At 45.9% G+C, this 15,663-nt stretch overlaps 1 protein-coding gene across 6 annotated transcripts in view; it reads left to right on the top strand.

Moving 5' to 3' along the window:
- The window catches only part of LOC144822489 (large ribosomal subunit protein uL23-like), a 150,558-nt gene extending 148,918 nt beyond the window's left edge, over positions 1-1,640 (top strand). For all 6 annotated transcript variants that reach the window (XM_078680098.1, XM_078680101.1, XM_078680097.1 and 3 more), the window contains one exon: positions 1,578-1,640. The gene's annotated coding sequence lies outside the window, so the exon portion shown is untranslated. The remainder of the gene's footprint in view (positions 1-1,577) is intronic.
- The last annotated feature ends 14,023 nt before the right edge of the window (positions 1,641-15,663 follow it).

Here is a 15,663-nt window from a genome sequence, read left to right as displayed (position 1 = left end):
CCATCTGATTTGAGATCGAGACTGGTGTCTGTTAGTCTCAAGTGGAACTGGGTCTGCAAATGGCTGCCGCGTACAGAGTTATTACACTATTGCGCAGAGTGGTGCACCTTTGCCTGAATCAACCCTATATCTTACAGTGACTCTCTGCTTGAGACATTTAGACACTGTTGAAGGGGGCAAGTGGGGGACGATAGAGGCAGTTGGGAGGTGGTGTTCGTGGCCATTATAGTGGTGGTGCTGTAAGCGGGCTGTGTGGTGAGGGGACCGAGCTAGTGGCTGTTTATGTGCTTCTTGGGTGTTGGTTATCAGGAGGGAGTCTAAGAAGGCTCTTTCTTGTAGACCAGTCTCATGTGAAATCCTCAAGTTGCTTGGAGGCGGTTGGTGGGGTCCCGTGGCAGTCCTTAGTGACATTGGGTCTGTACTCTTGCACAGTCTTAAACAAGCAGAGGAGTCGCACTATTGCTTGACTCTTAATGGTTCCCGAGGAAAAAGCAACTTGCAAACGTTAGCCCTTCACTAGATGGCAGGAGTATGTTAAGCATGCACATCTACATCCACATATGCTGGAAACAGTGTCTCTTAATAATCCAGTCTAGCAGTTTTAGAATTGGTATACCTTTTGTTTGGAACATTGTCAAACTAAGTGTAATAATGCCACAACTTGCCCTAGTCACACTGCTGGTTAATTTGTCTTAAGTTTGGTTTAGAATGCATGCTGCATAATTCAAGCAGCCCTTACTATTTCAGGGTATTGGAACTTTCCATGCTCTTTCTGTTTAATACCGTGTATTTATATTTTCCACTACATGACAGTTTGCAACACATTGCTAGCACTTTCCATAGAAATCTGGTCTAGCTTACATTTTAAGTCCTCCTGTCCCTGGTATTGCACCCATTACCCTGGTGGTTTCTGACCCTTTTGGAGATACCCCAGGCAAAAGTTTGGAAAATGTACCCATTGTCTACCCATGCGGTGATACTTTGAATAGCTTAGTCAGCACAAGCCTAATCTGAGGAATGCTCTCATATTCTATTTGGCCCCAATGTGATCTGTTTTCCTGATGAAGCATTTTTCCAGCACATTTTATTTCCCAACTGCATATTATCTTAGGATAATTGTACTTCTACAGTGTGGAGCAGTTGTCTGCTGTAGTATATTTGTAAATATTACTATTTTAAAATTTTATTTTCCATTTCCATAATACAAAGTCACAGCATTCACATATGTAGTACACTGCCGCACCAGGTAACTCCATGTTGAATCATACAATGAACATTAAATACATTTGCCTCCACTTTAAAATCGTTAACTTCATACCACACAAGCGTTCTGGGTATACAAACTCTAGCTTTGACAAATCTGTATTTATTTTACATAGATGCCCAAGAAATGCAGTAATTGCTATCCCCTCAACTGCCCATTTTCAAAAATGAGCCGGCAACATTGAGCTGGTTAATGTCTCTCTAAGAACATAATATATTAACGTAGTATTGTCAGTGATGGTAACTAGAATTACTTTGCTTTTGTTAAATTGGTGTATTAAATGCTGACCCTGTTCTTTTGTTTGTTTTTTCAGATTGGCATAATCTAAGCCTGCTCTGTAGACGCCGGACAGTTCAGAATAAAATGTAAAAACTAATTTGTTTGATTCAGTTTTCTGTCTACCTGGATAATGGGCAAAGATGTCCAAGATGTGTGTGATGGTGGTATTTACACAGTTGCTATTTATATATCGAGTGACCTTGCGCCACAATTGTAAGACTTGTTCCAAATGGCGATTTATAGCAGTCAGAAGGGGTTTGGTTGGGAATTGTAAAGGGTGGTTGGAGGGTCGCAGGGAAGTGTTTAAAAAAAGCTTGTTTGCGATATCTGAAAAGTAAGCTATCAGATGATGCAAGGATGAATTAGTCTAGAAAGGGCTATTTTGCGGGATCATAGTAGTGGTTTAGAGTTTGGGATGAATGATGGTGGAGGTAGACAATATATTGAGGTATAGGGTAACGTAGATCCCCCCCCCCCCCAAACCCCCCCCCAAGCCCACACCAAGATCATGAATTAACAAAAAGCAATCTAATGATTATACGAACCACATATCTACATAATCAACAAAGAAATAGTAACAAGTGACACGAGCCACATCGACACATGGATTAGCAAATGAAGTAAGCACGATATGGGTGGCTTAAGGGAATCCTTCCTCTGATCTAGTCCCTTCTGTGTACTTTAGTTCAGGGTGGCAACCTGAGACTACCTGCTAGTAGCCTTATCGAAGCCCTAAATATGGACCGTCGAAGTGCTGTATAGGAAAATCAATTTCTATTTGGTACATTCATTGCCTCTGCATGAAGGGTCAACCAATGCCAATGATGCTCCCATAGGAGTTGGTGCTATGTATGTAAGGCCAGTTTGGTTAGGTCCCATGATTGGTGCCTAAGGAGCATCCTAGCCTGCCCCTGTTCTGTTTATTAGTCTGGACATGACTGGCACAAGTGATGTGGGCACAAGTTTATTCTGTAGAATAATGAATTTCCTGGACCTGCTGTGGGAGCTGGAGGAAGGGGAAAGCAAAGGATTCCACTACGACGGGGAGGAATGCTACAAGGATTTTTCTTCCGACTTAACTGAGGTCCAAGTAGACCGTCTCATACTTTTTTTTCCCCACTTTTTTTTCTTGATCGTGCTGCTTGTAGTTAGCTGTAAAACTTTCCTCGCATAGGAGTATTTCTGTTTCTACAGCATGGAGAAGTCTGACTTTTTAATGTTGGCTGACAGGTGCCATTTAAGAAACTTCCCAGAAAATCGAACATGCAAATTTATATTTGGAAACAGTAAAATGAGCCATCTAAAGATTAACATTTGTACGAGATTTTTTTTATTAAAGAAAAGGGACAAGACAGTTTGCAGGCCAATGAATATAAATTGAGAATCTTTAATCAAGCGCTGCTAGGCCTCCGGCTAGTTTGAGCGCTATATAAATATAATTTTTCATTTAATTTAATGCTATTGATTTTGAAGAAAGTTACTTAATTTAATCAAAAATTAGAAATGTAGTACGCGAGAAGTAAAGGAGCATTTACAGTGGATACTATTTGCAGACGTCTGAGAACAAAATATTTACAGGTGCTAGAGGATCTGGAAAAGCTATAGCGCCTTGGTATCACCAGGTGGCGCCATGTGGCTCGATAGCTGTTCACCCTCTCCTGACATTACTTTGGACTACGTATGATCTGTAGGCTTTAATACAGAACAATGACTATCCATTTTGAAATGCCTTTTGCCATTAGCATGTTTCACAACTTGTCAGGTCTGCATTTATCACAACTTGTCGTCATATTTACAAAATGCAGTTGTCATAACAATATAAACATCCCTACTAATGGAGCCTAATATGGATTAACATAGTGCACATTGTCTATTCTCTATTGTTTAGGTAGGTCACCTACATATAACTATTGCCTGCTGTTTCAATCTGAGATTTCATGTAACAAAATACCCATTGGTTTTTGCACAGTGCAATAGCAATCCACCCTTGCAAACCTGTTTCCTTTAGTTCATGCTTTTCACAATAAGTAAAGCCTATTTGCTTTGTTTTACCTTGTTATTTTAACCTTGTCACACCCAAGTAATCTGACAACTTTTCCCAATACCGGCCTACTGAGCATATATTTATAAAATTAAATATCCATTCACAACATTATGCAACAGCTCTCAAAAGGGTCCTAACAATCATCCCTGTAAAATTCTATTCCTAGGGTATGTCTGTGTCTACCGAAATGCCCACTGTGGTAATTTGTGAAATTACATATAAGTAATCGCCTTTCTATGGCCTGTAACAATGTGGTAACCTGCTGTTAGCAAGGCCTACTGCCTTTCTATTAACTTTTCCTAATAAGCAGACAGAACAATGCCATCGGGCATAACCTATCCCTGCATACAAATTAATCCTTCGTAATGTAAAAATTATTTATAGAGCGCTCGGACACCAACGGTTTCATGGCGTGATAGAATGGATGTGCAAAGGTGGGGTGCAGGTGTTAAATCATAAGTTTGACGGAACAAGTACGTTTTTAACATTTTCCTGAAGGATGTATAACAGGAGGTGGACCTGAATTCTTGTGGGAAGGAGTTCCATAATTTGGGTGCCAAAAAGAAAACCTAAGGCCACCATGTTTTTTCCGTTTGAAAGAGGGAACGGAAAGAAGGTTGTGGTGCAGGGAGCGGAGATTGCGGGAGGGGACGTAACGGTGAATCCTGGATGTAACAAAGGCAGGGCCATGGCCGGTTAATGACTTGAAGATGGTGCAGCCCAGTTTAATACTGAGTTTTGCCACCGGAAGCCAATGAAGCTTTTTCAGCAGGGGGAGACATGTTGGTGTTTGGGTTGACGAAAAATAAGTCTCACCGCTTGATTCTGCACCAGTTGTAATTGGCGAAGCTGGTAGGCTGGAATGCCAGTGTAAAGAACGTTGGCATAGTCAAGGCGGGAGGTGACCAATGCCATGATGACTAATATAAGGGCCTCAGTGGTCAAAAACCTGCAGATTTTTCGGATTCTCCGAAGGTGGAAAAAACACGATGAAGTGACTGCATTGATCTGAGGTTTTAAAGAAAGGTCCTTGCTGATGATTACCCCTAAGCTCTTCACGGAGTCAGCAGGGAAGGGAGCGGAGCCCCAGGAGGGTGGCCAGAAGTTGGGGTTCCAAGGATTAAGAGAACCTCCAGTTAAAACCAGCTCTGTTTTGTCGGGGTTAAGTTTCAGTTGGCTTTGACACATCCATTCGCCAATAAAAGTCATAGTAGACCAAGTCGGCGATGGATGTGGATGAAGAATCAAGATTGAAGACCATTTGAATGTCATCAGCATAATTGAGGATAGTGGCTGAGTTATTACATAGGGACCGAATCAGGGGTTGCATATACAGGTTAAACAAGAGTGGCGACAGGGCTGACCCTTGTGGGACCCCACAAGTTAGTTTCCTGGAAGTGGCTGAAAAGGTGGATAAGTGAACAGCCTGGGAGCGGTGAAGTAAGAAGGATCTGATCCACTCCAGAGCCACGCCCTGGATGCCGGCGCTGCCGACACGGTTGATCAGAAGATCATGATCGACCGTGTCGAAAGCAGCCGACAAATCCAGAAGCACAAGGGCCTGGGGGATATTGTTATCAGCTCCCCTCCTGAGCTCGTCCATCACAGCCACAATAACAGCCTCAGAGTACGCCGGCCGAAAACCCGCCTGCTGGGGATCTAAGAATTGGGAAGACTCAATAAAGGAACTGAGACAGTTGGTCACGTGGGCCTCTAAAATTTTACTGAGGAATGGGAACAGGGAGATGGGGCGGAAATTACTCAATACTAGGGGGTCGGCATTAGGCTTTTTAAGAATGGGTACCACTGCGGCACATTTGAAGGAATCAGGAACAGTACTCGGAGAATTGTTAAGCAATGACAGTGGGGGGTCAGGACAAGCTCGAAAGGCTTCTTTTAGAATCCTATAGCTGTTATGTTGCCATAACCAACTTGGACCTACTGTAATGAGTAATCTTTCTGGTAAGGCAAACAGTCCTAAAGTTGCAAATGCTTACAGAATTAGTTGTCAAAGCAAAATACTATCTCTACTAAATTCAAACCAGAATTAATGCATTACATATCTTGTGTCTTCATGGTATGCTAATTGTGAAATTTCCTTTAACAAAATACCTGGCTATAGTGCAGTATAAAACAAATTCATTTGTAAAAGTTTGTCTTGAATATAGGCTTAACAGCAGAAAAAACATATTTGAGTTTGAGATGAGCACCTGCGTACCGGTTTGAACAATAGGATGTATGTTTTTTTATAATAGCAAGACCTACTCTTGTACTGGGCCAGCTGCACTAATAAGTTGAGCCAGCAACGAGGCAATGGCTAAATGCCTCCTCAGTAACTTTCATTTAGAATTGATGATCTGATTCTGCACAGTCTGTCCATCTGTTGCCAATTGTGAACGTCTCCCCTCTCACCCTTTTCTCTTGGTGTGTTAGCTTTTACAACCTTATTTTACTGTTCTAGAAACATCCAGAATAAACAATTAGCGGGGAGAGGCATGATGCCTATTTACTTATTTTCATCCTGAAAGACTGTTTTTCGAACAAAAAAAGTTGTCAACCTAGACGTGCCAAAATCAATAACCATGCAAGACAAAGTCAGCACTTGGGTTAAATGAAAAGAACACATTTATGTAATACTTGATTGTCCCTGAACCATTTCTTGAGTCTATACAAATGTGTGTAGAAAAACGCATAAATGTCTGCAGCCTATAGAACAATACAAAGGTGGCAAGATTACATTTAATTATCTTTCAAGACCACACAAATCAATACAATTCATGTTAATTATGAAAAGCTGACCATAGGAAGCCTTCCACAAACCTTTTTTTAAAAGCAATGTGGAAGATAATTTGAGGCCTTGTTAACCATAAGCTGCAATTAAAGAGTAACCATAAAACTGGCACTGTCCCTTTAAGAACATTACAGTAATGGATCACATCATGGCCCACAGGTGAAAATTAAGTCAGTTAATTTTTACGGTTCCTACTGTTAGGATCCTGGAGCACGGAGTTCTCCTTTTTTTACAAACTCGGAAAAACCTTTCGGATTTTTTTTTCTCTCTAAAATAGTCTTACTTGGTAGTTGGCAGTATCTGCTGTACTGACCACCCCTTTTCTGACAAATGTAATTTTTTTTCTGTCAAATATGCCTTCGCTTTTTGTGACTTGTCCTTCCTGGGGGAAGAAGACTCAGACTGACCCATATTCAGTCTGCATTGTCTGTCTGCCAGAGTTCCACTGTCCAACACCTGTCCTCCCTGCCAGAAGCCGTCAAGCTTCATGACTCCAGGAGAGTGGATCCTCCTAGAGGCCTTAGGGGGACACCAGTCTGCCTCCGACGATCTTGTGAAAAGCACCCAAATATAGGGTCCCGGTGTGATAAAGTGCCCTCTTTCTTGCATGGTATGCCCCCACTTTTTGCTGAATTGCTGATGTGCTTTGACGGAGTGTGCCCTGGACACCTGCCAATCTGGTACGCAGGGCCTATGTTCCTTCTCTAAATTTACATTGAAGCCTAAACCCGGTTGGCATCTCTGGCCACATGTCAGCCCCTGGTAAATGGTGTCAGAGGTACCATGGGCACTGTGACCAGAGAAGACCCCTAAGGGCTGCAGCACTTATTGTGCCACTCTTAACGGCCTTGTCCCCTGACACACACTGCCTTTGCAGGCTGCTTGTCTTGGTGCAGAGCAAAACAAAGGTGACATGGCACACATCCCTGTGTGCCATGCCCACAAAACACTGCCCTGGCATAAATCAGTCACCCTGTTAGCTGGGTGCCCTATGCCAGTGGTGAGGGTACAGGTGCATGAGCCCTGTACACCTACAGGACCCAGGACCATTCCTGGGCACTAAATGCAGTGCTGCCATTAAGAGTATATAATGCTGGGAGTTTGTCATTACGAACTTCACAGCACCATAATGGCCACACTGAAGACTGAAGTTTGGTATCAAACTTCTCAGCACATTAGTCCCACACTGATTCCAGTGTGGGATTTAATGTAAAATGCACTACAGAGGTCATCTTAGAGATGCCCCAGAAACTCTACCAACTCCCAGTGACCTGACTGAGTGGCTGCCACCACCAGACCTGTTTCTGGACCCCTGTGTCGAGAGCGTGCTGCTCTCGGGGGGCCTGAAACAATACACATCCTGGCACGAGGTGCTAAGCCTCCTCCCTCACCCTCTCAGGGGTGGGGAAATCATATCGCCCGATGCCCGAACCAAGAATATTTTTTTTAATGGGCAAGAAGATTTATTGTCTGTTTTGTCCGACGGACAAGTAGACATTAAATCACTAAAAATATGAGCTGTGGGCACTCTCGGGCTCACAGCCAATTAGAAATGCAGTCAGAAAGCCTTTGTAGGACATTGAATAACTGGAAGCCCATGACTGGCCTCTATCTAGCCAGTGATTGGCTGGGGGAGTCTTGCTCTAAATGTCAGTACGTCAGTGTTCTAGCGCAGATTCCACACTGGTGCAGCCCACCTGTTGGAACCCAGCTGCCGAACGTGCAAGGGCAGATCCCGAGGCAGGAAACACTTTTTCCACTGCACGGTCCCAGTGCTGTGGATCGAAGGGGCAGGTGGCCTCTCTGTTGCTGATTGCTGTGTGGCTCGATCAGCCTGTCCAGTGGGATCCGTCCAAGGCAGGCCATTCATCTTTAGTGCGCTGCTGCGCACTTCCTAGAATCGAGAGCAACAAGTCTGCGTCTCAGGCATACTGTATGCCTCCCCAACAGGTGAGTCAGTCTGATAATGGGTTTTGCAGCAGTCCGAGCCTTAATAAAAGTCTGTTAACTGTGATTCTGCGTGAAATGGCCTGGATTTAGTGAGCGTGGGGGCAGGGTCAAATATGTGGCATGTGAATGATTTACAATAAGGCAGGAATCTCTCCTTTTGCAATCTAGCTATGGAACCAGTACAGCGTTGTATGAGTGAAAAAAACTATGAAAGGAAGTTTACTACAGAGAGACCTTGACCTTTACTTTGTCTCTGCTTTTATGGACGAGATTGCATTTGGGGGCATGGAGCACATGATAATACTTTAAACACCTGCAGGCTTACAGAAAATGCGGCCTTGTAAGATTGTGTGTGCTGTGTTAATAGAAACGTTTTGTTCGAGTCATGTGGGCTGCTGAATTTATATCTATGCATAGATCGCCGCCTAGTGTTGGGTCCAGATGATTGCACACTGTTGTCCTGGAAGAGTCTTCCAAGTATCACGAGATAGGTGGCTCCTCCCTGGACTACAGTGCGCATGGGCATCCCCTCCATGCTCAGATTGTTTTTTTCCGCCATTGGGTTCAGATGTACTTCTTAGCTCAAGTTCGGAATTTGTAATAGTTACTCTTTTTCGGGGCCAAAAGGCCTTAGAGGTGTCGGTATTGTCTTTCGTTCGGTGCCCTTTAGCTTTCCTGTTCTTTGAACTCGACTTCAGAAGACTTTTAGTCTTCGACGCCAAGGCTCGTCGATGATCGGCAATGGAACGGAGCCCGTTCAAGCGATGCCCCGTCTGTAACTCTAAATATCCCCACATCAACGTGCACCCGGTGTGCAACAAATGTCTTTCACCGGATCACGACGAGGCCAGCTGCATGGCCTGTTCGCAGTTCAGGTCGCAGAAAACTCTCCGTCTTCGGTGCGCTGCATGACAGTCGGCGCGTGAGTCGGCGCCAGACCCGGAAAACATCTTCAGTGGTGATGACACTGACATAGTACACGAAGACTAACCTGAACAATCGGACCCCGCGTCGGAACAAGACTCTACCTAGGACGAGGAACAACTCTACGTCCATGATGAAGACATCATCAAGGTAGGAGACGATGCACAACCTCTTGGAGCCGTCGACGACGACTCAAGTGAGGAGCTAGGCCCAACCGCAGTAGCGGGGCCTCATATAGACTCTTCCACGGCTCAGGTCGAGGCATCGCCAGAAGGCCTTAGCCAAGATCTTCAACACCGTTCTCTAGTCTCGCTTCAAGGCCCGACTAAGAACATTTCTGATGAGCCATCGGTCGATCGACCACTCCTAGTGGAGAAACCAAAATCAAAAGATCCAAAAACGAAACCGAAACTGTTGGAAACAGCCTTCGGCTCGAAGACTTCGGAGCCGTCCAAGTCAAAACAGGTGCTCGACCCCTCTGAGTCGACAGGGGGCGTCGACCCGAAGATCGGAGTGACAAAGACTGTGTCTGCCGTTAAACACGTCACGCTCACGTCGAAGCCCAGCTCCAAAGATGGCGAATCTTCTAGGGGGCTCAAGGCCCAAAAAGCCGTCGATCCGAAGGTCCAAAAGACGCATCTACTCAAAGCCTTCGAGCCGAGAACCACCATTGGCTCGAAAGAACACACCTCCGCCACCAGCTCAAGCGTCCCCACTCTGCAGCACCACGTCGAGTCGACGAAAAAGCACAAGCGGATCTAAGTCTTCGAAGCAAGTCGATCCGTCACCGACACCTTTGGCGCCTATCAAATACGGACTCCCACCAACGGCAAGACCTAAGGCTGTGAAAGTCCAAAAAGCTACGGACTCATCCAAGTCCACGTCAGTAGCTGCGCCCGACAAGCCTCGGACCGAAACCGTTCAGTTCCAGCCATCGAGCTACAACGAACAGTCAAAGTTATACATTGGCTCACAATCAGGCAGGCTCACCGTTAACAAACAGAAAATCAGGCCTGAAACACATATAGAGCCTTACAAAATACCACTCAAGAAAGAGAGACTCCACTACCTCTCCAATTCTTTTTGAGCCTATACACACATATGGGCATGGCTATTCCTACTCACCTACAGCAGTCATTGAGGATGTGGAGGAAGGGGACAATGAGGAGCAGTTTAACTACCCTATGGATGCGGATCAAGATGAGTCACAGCCTTGGGCTGACACTGTTGACCCCGATGACCCTCACACCACCCTTGACACTTAGTCATATGCAGTCAAAACTTCCCCTGCTGAGGACACTGCTGCGTTCAACGCGCACATTGAAAGGGCGGCACATAACCATGACGTAGATATGCACGCTGACCCTGTGGAAGAGGACTTCCTTTTTGATACTTTCTCAACATCTGAGAGATCAGTGAAAACTCTACCTATGCTCAAGGGTGTGCTCAAACATGCCAGCGACATTTTTAAAGAGCCCACTAAAGCAAGGGTGGTGAACCCAAGAATCGAACGGAAGTACCGGCCTGCGCCCGTGGACCCTACCTACATCAAAGGCCAACTCCCCCTGGACTCCTTAGTGGTGGCTAATGCTCGCAAGAGGGCAAACTCGCAGACAACGGGTGATGCTCCTCCCCCAGACAAAGAATCCAAGATCTTCGAAGCCTCTGGGAAACGTGTGGCTGCTCAAGCTGATAATATTTGGAGGATCTCTAATACACAAGCCCTGTTAGCAAGATATGACAGGGCACACTACGACACTTTAGAGCAGCTCCTTCAACACCTGCCGGATACTTATAAGGAGGGAGCAGAAATGCTTATACAGGAGGGAAAGCTAATTTCCAACTCGTCCATTAAGTGTGCGTTAGATGCAGCAGACACAGGAGCTAGGGCCATTTACACTAGCGTTATGCTAAGGAGGCATGCCTGGCTCTGCATCTCTGGTTTTAAAGCAGAAATCCAGACTAACCTGCTCAATCAGCCAGTAAACCCTGACTTCCTCTTCGGGCCAGAAGTAGACACCACTCTTGAGAAGATTAAAAAGGACACAAACTGCGAAATCTATGGGGCCCTGCAGTCTCAGCAGTTCAGGGGCGGTTCCTTTTGTCGCTCCGGTAACAGGGGAGCCTCAAGAGGACAAGCGTCACAACAAGCACAGTACAACAAAGGAGGCTCGCAGACCGCCTATAACAAAAACAATAGGGGTGAATACCGTGGTAACAGCACCAAGGGCAGAGGACGTGGAAATAATAGCACCAGGTCCTCCGCCACTAACAAACAGTGACGTCTTGTCACTGCCCCCCGCCCATATAACACCGGTCGGGGGGAGACTCCAGCAGTTCCTGACAGTCTGGGAGAGCATAACCACGGACAGGTGGGTGAGACAACTCATTCAACACGGCTATTGTCTAGAGCTCACTTCCACTCCACCCGACATACCACCACGGCACCGTCCTATGTCCGCAGAGCACATGCACTTATTGCAGCAAGAAGTCATCTCCATGCTGCAAAAAGGGGCCATAGAGCTCGTGCCTGTGGAACAACAAGGAACAGGAGTGTACTCTCTGTACTTTTTAATCCCAAAAAAGGACGGTTCCCTCAGGCCCATCCTAGACCTCAGGCCCCTACACCACTATATCCTATCAGAACACTTTCACATGCTCACGTTACAGCAAGTTCTGCCGTTGCTCAGGCAAGGAGATTTCCTAGCAACCTGAGATCTAAAGGATGCCTATTTCCACATTCCCATTCACGCCGGTCACAGGCAATATCTCAGGTTCACCATCGACAATCAGCATTACCAGTTCAAGGTCCTGCCTTTCGGGGTCACTACAGCCCTCAGAGTGTTTACAAAGTGTCTAGCGACAGTGGCCGTGCATCTTCGGAGACAGCACATCCATGTCTATCCGTATCTAGACGACTGGCTAGTGCAAGCACAGTCAGCCCAGCAGTGTGCCGACCATATGTCACGCACAATCCACCTCCTACACAGTCTGGGATTTTTGCTCTACTAGGCTACACATGCGTCTGCTCCAGGATTGCTTAGCGCGTCAGTGGAACCAGGCTCAAGGACGACTGAAAGACCTAGTGTTGGTGATCGGTCGTGCATACAACTCTCTGCATTGGTGGAACACACAAAACCTTTGCAGTGGACGACCGTTCCAAGAGCCTGTACCACAAATAGTACTGACGACGGACGCATCCCTCCAGGGCTGGGGAGCGCATGTCCTCCAATACACGGTGCAGGGACTCTGGACACCGCAACAGCAGAAGATGCACACCAACCTGCTAGAACTGATGGCGATCTTCATGGCGAAGAAGGCGTTCAAATTGCATCTCTGCAACAAAGTTGTGTTGATCCGGACAGACAACATGACTGCGATGTACTACATCCAGAAGCAAGGGTGGGGGGACACTCTCCACAATTGTCACACCTAGCGCAATGCATGTGGAAGTGGGCCATTCAAAGGAACATGTTCCTCATGGCGGAACACCTCCCAGGGCAGGACAACCAGATAGCAGACTTGCTCAGCAGGCACAGCCATCAGATGCACGAGTGGGAAATGCACCCCTCAGTGCTCCAGCCTTACTTCCAACGGTGGGGTCATCCAGAGATAGACCTCTTCGCCACACATGAAAACGCAAAATGCCGCACCTTCGCCGCCAGGTTCCCACACCTGCAGTCTCAGGGAATTGCGATATGGATGAACTGGTCGAACAGATTTGCGTACGCCTTTCCTCCAACTCCACTCATACTGCTAGTGGCACGCAAACTGGGGCAACACCCCATGACACTCATCCTGGTTGCTCCAACGTGGGCAAGGCAAGCGTGGTACACCACGTTCCTCGAACTCTCCGTGGTTCCCCACGAGCGCCTCAGACTCACTCCCAGTCTCCTCACTCAGAGCCATGGAGACATTCAGCACCCAGATCCGCAGCAGTTGAGCCTTGCAATATGGCTCCTGAAGTCATAGAGTTTGGGTACTTAAACCTGTCTCCTGACTGCATGGACATCATAAAGGAGGCTAGGCGACTTACCACCAGGGCATGCTACGCAGCAAAATGGAAGCGCTTTGTTATCTATTGCTCCAATAATAACATAAATCCACTTGATGCTTCCATGCAAGACATCATAAGTTACTTGCTGCACCTATACAAGTGTAATCTAGCGTATAGTTCCATCAGGATACATATGGCAGCTTATCTTCAAAATAGACCGCATCTATCCCTTTTCAGAGTGCCAGCCATTAAAGCTTTTATGGAGGGACTCAAAAGGGTTATTCCTCCAAGACAACCGCCTTCGCCTGTCCGGAACCTAAACATAGTCCTCACCAGGCTCATGGGCCCACCATTTGAGCCTCTTCACTCTTGTGAGATACAATTTCTTACATGGAAGGTGGCTTTCCTGGTGGCAATTACGTCGCTAAGACGAGCTGCAAGCCCTCACTATTCAGGAACCTTTCATTCAGATACATGCTAATAGGGTTGTGCTGCGCACCAACCCTAAATTCATGCCCAAGGTAGTGTCACAGTTCCACATCAACCAAACTATAGAACTACCTGTATTCTTCCCAAATCCTGATTCAGTGGCAGACAGAGCACTGCACACACTAGATGTCAAAAGGGCTCTCCTGTATTACATAGACGGGACTAAGGATTTCAGGAAAACTAAACAACTGTTCATTGCCTTCTCTCCACAGCACAAGGGCAACCCAATTTCTAAATCAGGCATAGCCAGGTGGATTGTTAAATGCATCCAAATCTGTTATCAAAAGGCTAAACGTACGTTAACGGTTCCCCCAAGAGCGCATTCCACACACAAGTTGGGGGCATCCGTGGCTTTCCTAGGTAACATCCCTCTAGAGGACATATGTAGATCAGCCGCATGGACCACCATACACACATTCACCAAACACTACTGCGTGGATGTACACTCCAAACAGCAAGCTGCTGTAGGTCAGGCTGTTCTCAGAACTCTTTTTCAGACTGCTGCAGCTGGCACGGGCAACCGCCGCTAAGGAGGGTACTACTATTTATTCTATGCATAGATATAAATTCAGCAGCCCACATGCCTCGAACGGAATATGCTACTTACCAGTATGCATCTGTTCTTGGCATGTAGGGCTGCTGACATTTATATCGCCCGCACTCCTCCCCGGTGCCTGTCGCAGCTGTAGCATTCTAAATTTACATACTTATTCTCACGCATGGCCATCACTCACTATATCACACTCCATCGCTGCCACAATGGCGAAAAACAATCTGAGAATGGAGGGGATGCCCATGCGCACTGTAGTCCAGGGAGGAGCCACCTATCTCGTGATACTTCGAAGACTCTTCCAGGACAACAATGTGCAATCATCCGGACCCAACACTAGGCGGCGATCTATGCATAGATATAAATGTCAGCAGCCCTACATGCCAAGAACAGATGCATACTGGTAAGTAGCATATTCCTTAAATTGCATTGTTTTCCTGATATTAAACAAATCAAGCTAAAGTTGAATAAAGAAAACACCGCAGAAGGCAGAAAGTATATTCGTAATCCAGGCAATGCTGTGTGTGCAGCGTATTTCACACTGTTCACTGAGATGTGGGCCTCTCTAGGCGTCTCAAACATTGCAATGTCCACAATTTTGCCCCAGACGGGTCTCCTTTACCAATACCCTCCCCCACAGTCTTTATTGCCTTTTCCTTATTCCGTTACCTCCCCTTTCGCTTAATCAATGCCCACACTTTATCTTTTAATCTTGCCACTGCTGCAGAGGAAAAGCCTCGCGTCCGTGTCAATTTTTATAGGCATAATCCTGTCAAGAAACGGGTAGTTCTCCACATTTCTGTTAGCCTGTACCTTTATTTGATTGCATTTCTCAACTCCTGTACCTACTGTAAATCACCCCCACCATGCACAGTACACTGTCAGTTTGTGCTAAATAAGCGGAGCCACTGTAATGAAGCTGCAGAGAAGGTCTAAACTACGTGGCAGGGAAGGTCTAAATTACGCGGTAGGGTTTACTAAATTATGTGGCTACAAAAATTAGAATTATATAGCATAATGCAGCACACTTTCGTTGATAGTATTACTTCATTATTTTAACCTCTGTACACGTTAACACTGTATAAATGTTTTGCCTCATTACTTTCAGATCAAGACCCAAACACAGCAATAGCAATGTAAAAGAGACCAGTCACTACTTGTGAAGGGCTTTTCACTGTGTGGCAGGACATGTTACCCCCTTTTTAGTAACTTTTGATCTGTTTGAGATGATAGCAACTAAAATATGCTGTTTAGGCAGCATGTGTTGGATTACATGGCAAATTACGTGGAAGACGCCTCAGCTGTAGACGCTCGTAATTAGAGTAGCTCTGTATATAAATCACACAGGACCTGTCAACTGTGGGGGACCATCATT

Source organism: Lissotriton helveticus, chromosome 3_1, assembly GCF_964261635.1.
Source record: "Lissotriton helveticus chromosome 3_1, aLisHel1.1, whole genome shotgun sequence".
In the NCBI taxonomy this organism is placed as follows: domain Eukaryota; kingdom Metazoa; phylum Chordata; class Amphibia; order Caudata; family Salamandridae; genus Lissotriton; species Lissotriton helveticus.
The sequence above is the reverse complement of the archived record's forward strand: the minus strand, read 5'-3'. Positions and strand labels throughout refer to the sequence as shown.